The sequence below is a fragment of the Ambystoma mexicanum genome, chromosome 4p, assembly GCF_040938575.1.
Source record: "Ambystoma mexicanum isolate Mex_15411 chromosome 4p, UKY_AmexF1_1, whole genome shotgun sequence".
In the NCBI taxonomy this organism is placed as follows: domain Eukaryota; kingdom Metazoa; phylum Chordata; class Amphibia; order Caudata; family Ambystomatidae; genus Ambystoma; species Ambystoma mexicanum.
This window is the reverse complement of record NC_090927.1, coordinates 435610476-435626850: the sequence shown is the minus strand read 5'-3', so window position 1 is coordinate 435626850 and position 16375 is coordinate 435610476.

The window sequence follows — 16375 nt, the reverse complement described above, 5'->3', positions numbered from 1 at the left end:
TAATTTGCTTTTACACTTTGTCTGAAATTACAGCAAGAGGCAGTGAGTGCACCTGCAATTGATCTAGTAACTGCTGAGTATGTCCCAACTTCTGTTGACCCTTGAGAATGTATCCAAAACTCTGGACTTTGAGAAAATATCAGAACATGTAAATGTCTCATCCCCTGCGCATAACACATCATATTCATCATTGGATTCTTCTAATGATGAGCGCTACTTTGATTCTGAAATGAATATAATGCTTAAAGCACCATTATGTCTATGTACTGCTATACATAGGGAGCAAAAGGTTATCAAAGAAGGTCCGACATGCCTAGTGGACACTGCTAGAATCAGTATGTATGGTAACAATAGCCTTTACTGGGAAAGATGCAACAGTGGACAACATGGACACAGAGAATGAGGAAAAATCAGTCGTAAGTGTTCACGCCACAAATTCCCTGCAGATTCAAGAGGACGTGTTGGTTTGTGAAGAAGATAGGGCTCTGCAAAACCCGCGAATGATCAAAAATAGAATGGGAAAGCGAATGAGAGAAGTGGTGTTCAGTGAACAAGTAAGAAAAAATGGGGAAATATAAATAACAAAGGCAACAGAGAAATCCTCTAAAACATGCTCACTTGCACAAATGTCAAATAATGATTTTCTTTGTAGGGAAACTGGAACTCACTTTGAATTAATTCCTGGTGTGGCCACTAAAACGCAAGCAAAGATTTCCTTTAAAAATGTGAGATCTAAGCCTTTAGACAGTTGGTTATATAAGAAGGCGGATCCGCCTGGCCTGTTAAAGCAGTATAAAGATGCAGAGCAAATTAATCCGGGCCAGCAATTAATAGGACCCACCACTGAGGAACCCCATGACAATAAATACCTGTATGGCCCTTGGCCCTTAGAGCTGTAGCTCAGAGATTAAATTGACAAGTTACACCCAGACATTGAAAGCTCAATGGGGAACCAAATATCTAGCCAAATCAATACAAATCACAGATATGTATGCAATGAGTGACAGTCCATATCTGAACTGCAATAATGTTCTGACAATATTACAACAATGTGAACAGTTGCAAGTTCAAAAAATATTTAATTGGTAGAGTATCCCCAGACTACTGGGCCATTGTTCACTTAGTCTCCCCTATAGTTGTGGAACTAATTATGATATGTGATATGATAAAAAATAAATAAATAAATAAAGAATAAAAGAATTGATTCGTCATTTATAACGCACCTGTACACAAGTGTTTCTAGGTGTGACAAGACTAGGAGGGGGTAACAGAAGGAGGACAAAACAACAATCTTACTTGGCCTTGTGACATTCAGATTGCGGAAGTGCAGGACAGGTGGAGGGGGGAGAAGTGCCAGGGGGAGGGGTGGCGGGAGAGAGAAGTGCAGGTAGCTCAATAAGGGTTAGGTGGGGAGGAGAGAGGTGCAGGTATTCAATAAGTGCAGCTGGAGAGTGGCTCGAAAGTGCAGAGATAGAAGGGTCTGTATGGTTACAGATACAGCCACTTGAGTCCCAGGCAAGTAGAAATGCAGGAGCATGGGTCTAAGTTCAGTGGAAGGCCAGGTGACCAGTGCATGGACAAGTCAGGGACATCAGCAAGGGAGAGGAAGCGAGAAAGCGGAAGCAAAAAGGAAGGTCTTGAGTTACTTACGGAACCGGAGGTGAATCGGCTCAATTTTGAGAGAGGCAGGGAGGCTGTTCCAGAGGGAGGCCCCAGCCGAGGGAAAGAGATCTGCCCCAACTCTCTGCTTTGAAAAGCGACCAACCCTCAGAGTTGGAGGTGGACGAGCGGAGAGCACGAGAAGGGAAGATGTGTAGGAAGAGAAAGTTGGAGGTAGTGGGGTCCAAGGTCCCAGAAAGCCTTGCGCATGATGCAAAGGGTCTGAAATTGACATTGCAGCCGCAAGGAGCTGGTGAAGAGATTTCAGAGCCTGAGAGATATGATCCCTGGGCTTGAGGCCAAGGACAAGTCTTGCAGTCCTGTTCTGGATAAGTTGTAAAGGTCGAAGGGTGGAGACAGGCCGATTTAGAAAGAGGCTGTTGCAGTAGCCCAGTTTAGAGAGGACCAGAGCTCTAGAGAAAGTGAGAAAATGCAGAATACTTAGGAGGAGGTGCAGCTGATAGTGTGATTCTTGGAGATGTTGGAGATGTGAGGAGAGAAGGAGAATAATGTGGAGTCGTAGATGACCCCAAGGTTCTTAGCCTCACAGGAAGGAGTAGGTGTGATGCTCGAAATGCATCAGAGGGACAGGGCCTCTGAATCCTTGTCCTTTACTGCTTTTTATCATGTGTTCTGCCTTGTTTTCTGGGCAGGAGTTAATGTGGGACTCCTGGCGGTGCAGCTATTCCTGTATTTGGTTTGGTGAACAGACCCTTGGATACCCTTATGGCACCCATGGGTTGGAGTACGACCCTGTACTCCCTAGTGTATGTTTTTGGGCACCTATGTGTGGCCCACAGAGCAGGGTACAGGCTTTTGGCAGTTCTGTGCTGAATTGACAGGTGCCCTGAGCGTCTTCCATTTTGGGATGCCCAGGCCCTGTCATTGGAATCAGTGGATTCCTGATAGGAAACAAGATGGCCCCTGTGACCTCTTGCTTTCTAACGCCTGTTACCTTACTTTTCCCGAAGTCCCGGGAAGCCCTGACTCTGTCCCTTCCCCCTGACTGGCTGTTGGGTGGAAGTTCCATATATGGTGCTGTGGGGAAGTTCAGGCCAGACTGGCTGGATCCTTCCCAATGACTGTATGTTGTCGGTACGCCCGTGGGGTGGGACCTGGGTGAATGGAGTGTGTGACGAAATGCATTCTGTGTTATGGGTGTCTAGTATCTGGTGTTTCACACAATGACTGAGACAGCCCTGCCAGAAAATGGTATAAATGCAATGTGTAGTGCTGAATGGCAGAGTGCTTGTCCGAATCCACATTCTGTGTTGTAAGTGTCTGGATGGAGAAGAATGGCCTGAATGCACAGTGCGCCTGATTGGCTGCCTGACTGCCAGAATGCCCTTCTGAGTGATTGGTTGCCTGACTATGACCCAGCAGAGTGAATGGGAGATCAACAGTATATCTGGGGGCCTCTCTCTGCTGGAAATCGTTCAGAAGCTGAAACTGATGCTTAACTTTGAAGCCCACTGGAAGGAGAACTGCTGCTGCAGACCTTTGCTAATCTGAAAGCTGCTGTGCCTTTAAGGAACTGACCCAAGAGAGGACCTGGCTAGGAGACCTCTTCCTGAGCTATGAGGGACCATTGTGCACCAGCTGATCTTTGCCAAATCTCCCTGTTAGACAGACCTATGAAAGGCTGCCGACCAGAGAAGGGGACCACTGAGTAGAACGAAGAGAAGCACCAGGCAGCCGTCTACCATCGCCGACCGGAGCCGCAGCGCTCCCTCTGCCTAAGAACATTTGATCCAAGGACTCCCTTGTTCACCCTCATCCTGCCGGAGAAAATCAATGCCACCGACGACCGAGGAGAATCTGCCGGTGGGTTTCTCGCCACCCGAAGACCTCAGAGACACAGACGAAGCTACTGAAGCCAGCCATGGTCATGTCCCATTCGCCAATGCCAGACGAGGTACGCCACACACCTCTTCTTCACAGGACGTTCACAAGCTTTTATCAATGAGCACCGCAAAGCTGCTCCCTCCACGACAAAATTCACCTCTTTCTTCACTGAATCTCCATGACCAGTGCACTCAAGAAGGGCCTTTTGACGACTCACCAAAGAACTCTACAATACCAGGTACTTTGGGGCAGTAGAACTTTTATAGAAGGAGATAAGACTCTAATAGACAATACATTGACTGGGCTTGTACGATCTATCTTTATTTACAGGTTGCCCTGGTGGGGGGGGGGATCTTCATACAGAACTGTGCCTGGGTAAAAGGGGCCACTATTCTGCCAATTGTCTAACCAACTTGTCTTCCTCCTAAGTCTATCGTCGATATCCTTTTGCTGTGTTGATTCATATGCTATTTGAACTGAGTACAGTTGATGCATTTTAATGGAATCAGAGTAATCGTGCTACCACCTAGAACTGTATGTATTTACCATTTTAGAATTGTCGGAGCACAAAGTGTATTATTGTGATTGTATATATATTGTGAACCTTATTTATATATCGGGGTTCCGATTTTCAGTGATTACCGATTTTCACCGATATCTAGACCCTGTTAATATACATCTATTACTCAGGGGCTTCGATAAACCCTGGTAATTCATACTTACTAAGTGCAGGGAGCGGGATTTGAAACCGTGTTGTCTTGTATTCAAGACAGAAGCGCTGCTGGTGAGCTATCCTGGCAGCTCTACGAAAAAGTTGTATTTTATGTGACTTAAATGATTATGCACCATTTCCACCTTGTGGGCGAATGTTGAATTGAGTGCATTGCAAACTGCTTTTTTTTCTTCAGGTCGCTTCTCGTGGGTTTTGTCTGCTTATCTGTCAATTATTGCCTTATTGATGTGCTTATGTCGTCATGGGCACTTGTGCCACATCGCCCTCGCTGTCTCCACTGTTCGTCTCCCACACCTAGTGTGACCCTTTGCATTTACCCAGGTATAAATCAGGCCTGAGGAGGGGGACATGGGGAAAACTGTTACTGCCTCAGCCACGGCCTGGTTTATTTATTTATTTATTTGGACAATGTTTGTCAGGTCTGTGGACCTGATTAATTTATTTATTTCTTCATGTTTAGGCCCGGTTTATTTATTTGGGCAATCTTTGTTGGGTCCGTGGACCCAATTAATTTATTTATTCCTGCAATGTTGGTCAGATGCCGTACCTGACCGACATTGCAGAAATAAATAAATTCTTGGAGTTTTGGAGTTTACATGTGCACATTTTAACGTGTTGGTTTTATGGAAGGTGGATGCCTTTTGTCCTAAGCAATTTGGGTGGTTGTGAAAAGCCAATTCAATGAAATAAAATCTGATCTCTCTTTTCAGGTATTTCTTAGATATCAACCCCTTCTGAAATGTAAATGAAGGCCTGTTCTGAACCACATTTTGCCTATACTGGGAAACAAAGCAGTCTTTCTGTCCTCTTTAGGTTTCTTACTTTTAATATGAATGAGAATTAGTGGGTCTAAGAACTGTGTGGTGAAAGAGGTTATGGCCCATTAGTGGTACCGAGCATAACATATATTGTTCTAGCATTCTCCCTCTCTCACACACGAACACACACAAACACACACAAACACACACGAACACACACGAACGCACACGAACACACACACACACACGAACACACACGAACACACACGAACACACACACACACACACACACACACACAAACACGCATGCACACGCTCGCTCTCTTTCTCGCTCTCTCTTGCTCTCTTTCTCCCCCTCACTGTATGGGGCCGATTCATGGAACAAATGTGCTCCAAAAATCGTGGTGCAAGTGTGAAAAAGCAAGCGCACGTGCACGCGTATGATTCATGGAAGGGCCTGCGCGTGTTTTCTCCGGGATGTGTGCCAAATCCGCACCTGGCGCACACGGGCGCACACGTTGCTGCAACATCCCGAACGATGTGCGCTTTGCGAAAGCGCACAACGTTAGCGTGCACACCAAAAAGGTGGTGGAACACGGGCGGAACATGCGGAATGGGGAACAATGCATGAAAAAGAAGGCATAACTGGGGAAGTACTGCAGCGAAATACACGGAACGCCCACACGCACGCAAACAACACGTATTCATGGAATCGAATATGGGAAACCCGCGCATGCCAATAGACGCGTCCACAGGCATCAACACGTCAGCCACACAAAGGCAGGTGGAAGCGTCCCTGCACGCAGTATAAAAGTGCACGCAAACAACAAACACGTATATACAGCTACGATGAATGCCCCATTTGTCGCAGCACTGATTGTGCCCTGGATCAGCCTTTTTGGGATGCCTGATGACCAGGTCTATGGCAGGTATAGGTTTCCACCTCGAATCATCCTAGACCTGGTCAGGAAGTGGGAAGATGACCTTACATCACATCACACACCCTGTGCTCCTAAGCATTGAGCCCCTTGGAGAAGGTGCTCAATGTCCTGCATTTTTTGCTGGCCACTGGGTCATTTCAGCGGACAACTGCCATAGTCGGGGGGGGTGTCTCACAGGCCACACAGTCACGCTGCCCTACACCAGGTGTTGGCAATCATGACTGCGTGCCCCTCAGTCCGCAGGCACATATACATGCCCAGAACACCTGCAGAAAGGCAGGCCATGGTTCAGGACTTTTCCAGGGTTGCGCACTTCCCCCAAAGTGCTTGTTGCCATAGATTGCACCCATTTGGCCCTACTTCCATCTAGGGCCACTGAGCACATCTATCAAAACCGCAAGCACTGGCATTCCATCAATGTACAGGTTGTATGCAATGCCAATGGAATCTTCACCTCTGTCTATGCAAACTATCCTGGGTCTACCCATGACAGTTTCATTTACAGAATGTCTGCCCTGAGCCTGGACCTGGAACTGGGAAGCATGGCGACACATGGCTCATTGGTGAGTACAAATGTCTGCGCACATGCATGCATGTCACACACAGACAAATACACAAACCCAACTGTCACAACCTTACCACCCTGAGAATGTTGCCACGGAAGTGCTTCATTGTGTGCATCGCCAGCTACTTAAACATAAACAATCCTGTGTGACCAAAAGGAACCCATGCAAGGTGTGTATCATACCACCCCCTGCAAAACAGGCCATGAGAGACAATCACTGGTATGTCTCCCAAACCCTCCCAACCCACATCACCCTTGTCTGCCACACCATGACATGGCATCCAACAGCAAAAGCCCAACACATGACCGATTAGATACAAAGTGACATATGATAAATGGAAAGAGGCCTGAGACAATCACACCTGATATGGAATCAGATGGAATTACTGACCAACAACCTCCCACACATACAAAGTCATACACAAATGCATGCCACCAGTGGTACCATCAACAAAAGACTGAATGCCTGTTCTCATGCACATTGGCCAAGCCAAATCAGCTAATCCCTAACCTGTGTGCTGTGTGTGTATCCTGCAACACACTGCTCAGCACACAGAGCAGCCATTGTGTTGGGGATACACCTTGAGCATCACATAAAAAGGACAAGCAACAAAAATAAACTATTGACACATGTACATGATCCCCAAATGGTAAGTGATAATGTGCTGCAGGAACACAGCATGTCAGAGAAGGCAATCTGTGTGCACATGTGGGCATGGAAGGTTTTTGATTGATTCATTGATATTTTATTTCTATCACGCTCGTACACAAGTGTTCCAGAGCACGACAAGGCAAGGGAGGGGAACAGGGGAGAACAAAACAGCGATCTTACTAGGCCCAGTGACATTGAGAAGGCGCAAGTGCATGGGGGAGGGGAAAAGTGCATGGAAGGTGGGGAGAGGTGGAAAGTGCAAAGCAGAGGAGAAACAGATAAATAACAATAAATAAGTAATAAAGGCAACAAACAGTGGTAATGCAGCCAGCAATTTGCAAGTGCTAGGTTTAAGGCAGCAGATAGGGTCGGTCTGATAAGTGCAGGAAGAAAAAGGGGGGCTGTATGGGTACAGATACAGACCCCAGTGCAAGGGGTGGCTCGGAGGCAGTGCGGGAGGTTGGCATGGTGAGCAGGTACCTGGGCCCGAAGGACAGAGGGTGGCCAGGTGCACAGTGCCAAGAGAGAACAGATCAGCAGGGGAGAGGGGGAGCGAAGGCAGAAGAAAAGCGGAAGGTCTTGAGGTGCTTCCGGAACCAGAGATTGGTTCTCCTCAGTTTTAGAGTGGCAGGGAGGCTGTTCCAGAGGCAGGCCCCAGTTGAAGACAGAGATCTACCCCCAGCTCGTTTCTTAGAAAAACGACTGACCCTGAGTGAGTTGGAGGTAGAGGAGCGAAGAGCTCGAGAGGGGAGGTATTTGAGGAGGGATAGCTGAAGGTATTTTGGACCCAGGCCCCAGAAAGCCTTGTGGACAATGCAGAGGGTTTTGAATTTAATCCTTGCATCCACTGGGAGCCAGTGGAGAGATTTCAGAGCTGGAGCGATACGATCCCTGGGCTTGAAGCCAAGGACAAGTCTCGCAGTCCTGTTCTGGATTAGTTGCAGAGGGCGGAGAGTAGAGACAGGTAGATTTAGAAAGAGGCTGTTACAATAGTCCAAGCTAGAGAGAACCAGAGCTTGAGATACCATGAGCTTCTTGGGGAAGGAGAGGAAAGGCAGAGTACTTCTGAGGAGGTGCAGTCGGAAATTTACCTTTTTAGAGACCTCAGAGATGTGGGCGGAGAAGGAAAGGGTGGAGTCAAAGATGACCCGAGGTTCTTAGCCTCGCAGGTGAGGGTAGGGGGAGGGCCAAGGGAGGCCAGCCAGAGAGTGAGGGGAAAGGATGGTGAAGGTGTGCCGATGAGGAGGATCTGCGTCTTGCTGGCATTCAGACAAAGATCATTGGAGGCACACCAATCTTGAATGGCAGTTAGGCAATCCGAGATGGGAGAGGAGGTGGCAGAGGGCAGCTTGAAAATGAGTTGAGTGTTGTCAGCGTAGCACTGTAAATTTGAGCATAAAATGGTAATGCAGTGGGCGAGAGTTGCCAGGTATTGGTTGAAAAGCCAGGGCGAGATGTTAGACCCCTAGGGAACACCACAGGTAGAGAGGAAGATAGATGAAAGGAAGGACCCAAGTTGGACCTGGGAGGGTTGATCTGAGAGGAAAGAGGTCAGCCAGGCCAGAGCCTGATCAGTGACACCCAGGTTTTCACGGAGACGGTTGAGCTGGATGGTATGGTTGACCATGTCAAAGGCAGAAGAGAGATCGAGGAGGATGAGGACAGATGGAATGTTAGAGTCAAGGTTGGTGAGCAGATCTTCAGGGATGTTTAGGAGAGCAGTTTCGGTGCTTCTGGCAGCTCTGAAGCCAGACTGGTGGCCATGGAGACAGCCAACCGAATTGGAATGAAGGTTAAGCTGAGAGATGGCCAACTTTTCCAGGAGTTTGCCAAGAAAGGGAGCAATGGAAATTGGGCGATAGTTAGCTGGACAAGAAGGATCAGCTGTGGGTTTCTTGAGAAGTGGATGCACAAAGGTGTGCTTCAGAGGGGATGGGAAAGATCCAGAGGCAAAGGAGTGGTTGCAAAAATCAGCAAGGGTCGGAGCAAAGGTGTCAATGTGGTCCTTGATGGTTTTAGAGGAACAGAGATGAACCTGTTTTGACAAGGCTTTCATAGATCAGACTTGTCTAGCAACCTCGTCAGGGGTGAAAAGGACGAGAAGGATGGTGGGAGGGTGGCTAAAGGAGGGTCAGCAAGCACAGATGGAGAGGGAAGAGGAGGAGTGTGGGTGGAGAGGGTGGACAGGATGTCCTGGGTTTTTTAAATGAAGTGAGAGGCAAGGGCATTGCAAAGAGCCTGGGAGGCAACGGGAGGGGTAGAGACTGCATCAGGGTTGGCCAGCTCCTTGCAGATTTTAAAGAGTTCAGCCGAGTTGTTAGATGCCGCAGAGACACGAGCTTGAATGTGGACTCTCTTCTTGGTGAGAACAGAGAGTCGGTATTGCCTTTGTAGCAGGCGACAGGCCAGTTTGTCAGATGAACAGGAAGTCCTCCATTTCCTCTCAGCTGCCCTACCCTTACGTTTAAGTGTAGCTAGGTCAGAGTCATACCAGGAATTGCACTTGGCTTTAGACTTCAAACGGAACCTCATGACAGGGGCAAGAGCATCAAGCGTATCAGAAATTGAAGAGTAGAGCAGAGACAGGGCTGTACCAGGATGAGAGACAGCCAAAGGTGGAGGGGGGGAGAAAAAGTGGCGGCAAAAGCCTCCTCTGACGCACGCTTCATCGGCCGGATGTCCGAGAAGGTAGGTGGCAGTGTTGTGGTAGACTTGGCTTGGGGGGAAGAGAGGGAGAGATGAGATGAGATGAGATGAGAGGAGGGAGTGATCGCTCCAGGAGAGAGGAGTGGTCAGAGGGATGGAGAGGGGGAGGTCAGAGGAGATCAAGACATAAAGTGTGTGCCCTGCAGAGTGAGTCGGGCCAGAGGGGAGGATGGACAGGGAGACGGAGTTGCAGAGGTCACGGAAGAGTACAGAGGAGGAGCAGGGAGAGTCTAAATGTATATTTAGGTCACCGAGGAGGAGGGGTTGAGTGGTAGAGGCCAGAAGGGAGGAGGAGAGGTCTGCCCACTCAGAGAGAAATGAGGTGATTTGACCAGGAGGTCGGTAGATGTAACCACAGTGAGAGAATGGGTAGGCGAGAGAGAAAACCTACAGACAAAGCATTCAAAAGAGAAGTAGGTCTGAGTGGGAATGATAGAGGCAGGAATCCACTCAGGAAAGATCAGAGCTACCCACCACCGGACCGGGAGGATCTGGGTGCTGAGAGGATCTTGTAACCATCAGGGAGGAGAGTGCCAAAGCTTGTGACTGAGCTGGCCGTGAACCATGTCTCAGTATGATCAAGGTCTAGTTCTTCAAGGAGGTGGCAGATGTCAGAGGAGTGTTTGACGGCAGAGCGAGAGGGTGGTTGTACATGTGGTGGAGCATTGTGTGTGTGTGTCAGTAGGGACATGCACTCAATACATGCATTTTAAATCAAGTGTCCCTCAGTGTCCTGTACACATCACATGTGAACATTGCCCATGTCTACACCCCAGCATGTCAAACCACAACAATCCCCATACACCTGAAAAGTAAACACGACAAAGGAACAGCCATTGACCAGCAGAACACATCATGTACAGGGTACCCCACAATGACAATGTCAGAGAGTGCCCAAACACTGTAGCCAAAGCGTACTGTCCAACAACAAAAGGCCCTCCGTTATTTACACATCACCATGACCTTCAGAAGAACTGTGTCTGCGGTTTGTTGGCTTCTTCCTTCTAGTCTACCTGCCTTCAGGATCCCGCTACCCCTTGGTTTCCTTCTTCTACCCTACATGGAAATAGGGTCCAGCCCCCTCAGAGGCCACCTTGACTGGTAGAAATACCAAATAGCAGAGAGAGTACTCCAAGGAGCCAAACTCCCAAACCATGGAAGTAACCTGGAGCCCTCAAAAAACCCCGGAAGAGTCTCCAGTAGATGACTTGACGTTGCTGAATATGGGCAAGCACATGCCCACGCAGAATGATAGAAGAACTACCAAGGTAGCACAGTTGAACAATGGATCAACAGGATGGGTAGTATTTTCAGTACACAATAATCAATGAGGATGCAACAACTGATTGTTAGTGTCACAGCGCCAGTCTCCAGGTGCAGGAGTGGCACAAACCAACCAAAACCTCCGCGGTCTGGGCGCCTAGAAGGTCACACTTACACAAGCCTCCGAGACCCCGCCGGGGAAAGAGGGTCAGGGATCCGTTGGTTGGATAGGCATCGTTATTCAGGATAACCGGAAAGAGGGTCAGGAGAGGGGAGGTGGATGGGCCAGGGAAAGTAGGCAAAAGACAAAATCCTACTATTGACAATTACACATAGTCAATCAGAGAAACCATGTTCCTCATGCACATTGTACAAAATGGCTCAAAGCCGAGAGAAAGACAGACTTATCTCTGGGGTTAGTGCTGGCCTCCTGCCTGTGCACTCTCAGGTCCGGTAATAGGAGCAGTTCAATGCTGCAAAGATAGCGTGAGTTACTATTCTGTGTGTGTTTTCCCCACACACATAACACCATTCATGCCTCAAACTTAGTGACTCCTCCCCAAACAAGCACTCTTGTCTGCTGCCTCATTCGTATACTTTTCTTGCCCCGTGATGGTTCATACACTGTTAATGCGTTAAGGCAGCCACATGTGGCCCCGCGGTAAATGGAAGACCATTTTGTAAGAATCACACATGATAGAATGGTCCTTGGGTGACCTGCTAGACGTGTGTGGCGAGGTGCGACTTCAGTACAAGTTGTGTTCTGCCAGCTGTGGTTTTCCATAGCTAGTGCACATGGCAATTTGCATATGCTAATGATATGCACTGCACTCGAGTTTGTGAAGTGCTGGGTTCCCCCCCTTGCGCTGTATTAGTTTGTGTCTTGGAACGCTACTGAGCTAATAACATTGCTTCAATAGAGCAGGGTGGACTGGAGGACATGGCCAATGCCCCCCTGCGTGTGCCCCTGACAACTGGGAAAGCTTCTTGCCATTTTGTCCTCAGCGCGGCTTAGATGTACTGTGCGCATCTTCCCCAACGCCTGGCCAACCTCTCCAGCACTGGTGCAACTTAGCTTGCATGTGTGAGGGGCCTGAAGGAAGGTCGGCTGGGCATGGCCCCTCGTGCCTCTCACTTTGCTTGGAGCTTCTGGAAACACGTCTGCTTCTGTCGGACGTCTGAGCACAAGCCCTGTGCCTCTGCTTGCACGCACATGTGCCCCACCCAACATGGCAGGGGTTTAGTAGTTCTTGGACCAGTGTCTGCTGGCAAAGGTAGTGTGGATGCTCCTTTTCCTGCATAACGGGAATAAAAGGCATCAATAAGTCTTGAAAGTTTACTTTGTGTCTTAGGCTAGTTGTTAATGGGCCATGTCTGAGACCTACATCCCACCTCCTCCCACACAACCCCAGGTTCTGTGCCCTGACACGTAGAGCTGGAAATTGAGTCGAAACTAACCAAGGAGGCTGGCACAACAGGATGGTTGAGCTGAAACTCGATCAATCATTGATAGTGTGAACAAAGAAAGGCAGAGACAGCAGAAGTCTTGAAAGGCACAGAGAATGTGAGATTGCTGGAAACAGCTGACAGCAAGCCAAGAGCTACAACAGTTGAATAGCATTGGTAAAAGCCAACAGCCAACATAAATCCATGGATGTAATAGATGAAAGACAGGAGGAGTGACATAAAGATGCTGTTCAACAGAATTCTACAGAGGCAAACCTAGGCAGTGTAAGACTATGTGGAAATAATAGCCTGACAGACAGGCGGACAGATCTGCATCAAGGACAGTAGCAGGAAGAAGAACAGGGACTAAAGGCACCAGAGTGTGAAAAACAAGTAAAAGAGCAGTAGTACAGTAGGAAAACTGCACCCTCAGGCAGCATCTAAGTCCAAGAGGGAAGACAGACACAACATGCTGTCCAAAGAGAACAGAGGCTTTTAGTACTATAGGCGGACATCTCAGGTGAGGACTGGACTGTGACTTGTGCCTCTTGGGTCACATTCCTAATGCATCCTCCTTTACCTCAATCCCCAGGGGCTGAACTCAACATGCACCAACTTGACATTGTCAACATCCGGCCCCCTCCCTCCCATAATGATATGCACTGCACTCGAGTTTGTGAAGTGCTGGGTTCCCCCCCTTTGACAGGCAAAGGGTGCAGGCTACTGTCTACAGCATGAAGTGCATCAAGCACATCTACAGGCAAGAAAAGAGCATACATCGCAATCAACATCAAGAAATGGACATATCAATAATGTACTCACCAAAATTGATTGCAGACATGCCATGGAGAAAACATCCATGATCCCCACTAGGGGTGTTAACACAAGTAGTACAGCAGCAGACAGCCCACAGATATGACACAAGTCCAATGCCCTTGTGTAAATTGTTGAAACACCGAACCATCCTTGCAAGCCCATGGATAGGGGAAGCAGGAGTGGCATATGTGAGTCAGGACCCCAAGCTGCAAACACATATACGAGACAAGCTTGAAGGGCCCAGCTGGAACAGACAGTGGATGCTTTCAAAAGCCACAAAGCACCACACCGTCACATGAATGCACAATAAACAAGCAATTTAAAACTATATTAACTAATTAAACTATCTATAAAAATCAGAAATGGCCACATAAAACCCGGGGGGAAGGCACTCAGGAGGGGGGAGGTACAGGGTGCACCTCAACACCCACATGCGATGATGTTGAAATTAAAAAAAAACCCTCCATGGGCTCAACGCCTGCACAGGCCGACCTATGTGGAAGATAAGTCGTCATCCTCCTCACCCTCTGACTCAAAAGGTTGACGTGGCATAGTACCCTGACCACCCCTATGCACAGCTTTCCCCTCATCGGCAGCAAGTCTGCAGGACCAGTGAGCCTGGTTCTGTGCGGCGATGACACATAGGTCAGCATGCAGAAGCACACGTGATACGCGTGCTTCCTCTTGCAAGGTAACATGTGTAACACAGAGTTCTTTCTGCATGGCCTGGCAGGACAACTGGAACACATCCCGGCAAGCACGTAGCTCAGCCGAGATGGTATTCTCAAGCTGCTCCAACCTCTCCTCTGTCTACTGCCTCTGAGACATCAAGAGCACATCCAGAGTAGATCGGAGGGATCGATGGCCATCCCTCAGGGCCTCCTTGTGTGCCTCTGCGTGAGCAGCAATTGCTTGACGCAGAGACACCATTTCAGCCCGGCGTGCACTGTCTTAGGCCGCCATGCCTAGCCTGAGTGAGCGGGCCGTGGACTGTGCTGCCCGCTGCTGGAGATCCACCTGCCTAGCAGGGGGAGCACGGATTGGGCCACACGTTCCATGCTCTGAGCGATATTATCAATTGCTGCTGTATCAGGATGAGAGACAGCCAAAGGTGGAGGGGGGGAGAAAAAGTGGCGGCAAAAGCCTCCTCTGACGCACGCTTCATCGGCCGGATGTCCGAGAAGGTAGGTGGCAGTGTTGTGGTAGACTTGGCTTGGGGGGAAGAGAGGGAGAGATGAGATGAGATGAGATGAGAGGAGGGAGTGATCGCTCCAGGAGAGAGGAGTGGTCAGAGGGATGGAGAGGGGGAGGTCAGAGGAGATCAAGACATAAAGTGTGTGCCCTGCAGAGTGAGTCGGGCCAGAGGGGAGGATGGACAGGGAGAGGGAGTTGCAGAGGTCACGGAAGAGTACAGAGGAGGAGCAGGGAGAGTCTAAATGTATATTTAGGTCACCGAGGAGGAGGGGTTGAGTGGTAGAGGCCAGAAGGGAGGAGGAGAGGTCTGCCCACTCAGAGAGAAATGAGGTGATTTGACCAGGAGGTCGGTAGATGTAACCACAGTGAGAGAATGGGTAGGCGAGAGAGAAAACCTACAGACAAAGCATTCAAAAGAGAAGTAGGTCTGAGTGGGAATGATAGAGGCAGGAATCCACTCAGGAAAGATCAGAGCTACCCACCACCGGACCGGGAGGATCTGGGTGCTGAGAGGATCTTGTAACCATCAGGGAGGAGAGTGCCAAAGCTTGTGACTGAGCTGGCCGTGAACCATGTCTCAGTATGATCAAGGTCTAGTTCTTCAAGGAGGTGGCAGATGTCAGAGGAGTGTTTGACGGCAGAGCGAGAGGGTGGTTGTACATGTGGTGGAGCATTGTGTGTGTGTGTCAGTAGGGACATGCACTCAATACATGCATTTTAAATCAAGTGTCCCTCAGTGTCCTGTACACATCACATGTGAACATTGCCCATGTCTACACCCCAGCATGTCAAACCACAACAATCCCCATACACCTGAAAAGTAAACACGACAAAGGAACAGCCATTGACCAGCAGAACACATCATGTACAGGGTACCCCACAATGACAATGTCAGAGAGTGCCCAAACACTGTAGCCAAAGCGTACTGTCCAACAACAAAAGGCCCTCCGTTATTTACACATCACCATGACCTTCAGAAGAACTGTGTCTGCGGTTTGTTGGCTTCTTCCTTCTAGTCTACCTGCCTTCAGGATCCCGCTACCCCTTGGTTTCCTTCTTCTACCCTACATGGAAATAGGGTCCAGCCCCCTCAGAGGCCACCTTGACTGGTAGAAATACCAAATAGCAGAGAGAGTACTCCAAGGAGCCAAACTCCCAAACCATGGAAGTAACCTGGAGCCCTCAAAAAACCCCGGAAGAGTCTCCAGTAGATGACTTGACGTTGCTGAATATGGGCAAGCACATGCCCACGCAGAATGATAGAAGAACTACCAAGGTAGCACAGTTGAACAATGGATCAACAGGATGGGTAGTATTTTCAGTACACAATAATCAATGAGGATGCAACAACTGATTGTTAGTGTCACAGCGCCAGTCTCCAGGTGCAGGAGTGGCACAAACCAACCAAAACCTCCGCGGTCTGGGCGCCTAGAAGGTCACACTTACACAAGCCTCCGAGACCCCGCCGGGGAAAGAGGGTCAGGGATCCGTTGGTTGGATAGGCATCGTTATTCAGGATAACCGGAAAGAGGGTCAGGAGAGGGGAGGTGGATGGGCCAGGGAAAGTAGGCAAAAGACAAAATCCTACTATTGACAATTACACATAGTCAATCAGAGAAACCATGTTCCTCATGCACATTGTACAAAATGGCTCAAAGCCGAGAGAAAGACAGACTTATCTCTGGGGTTAGTGCTGGCCTCCTGCCTGTGCACTCTCAGGTCCGGTAATAGGAGCAGTTCAATGCTGCAAAGATAGCGTGAGTTACTATTCTGTGTGTGTTTTCCCCACACACATAA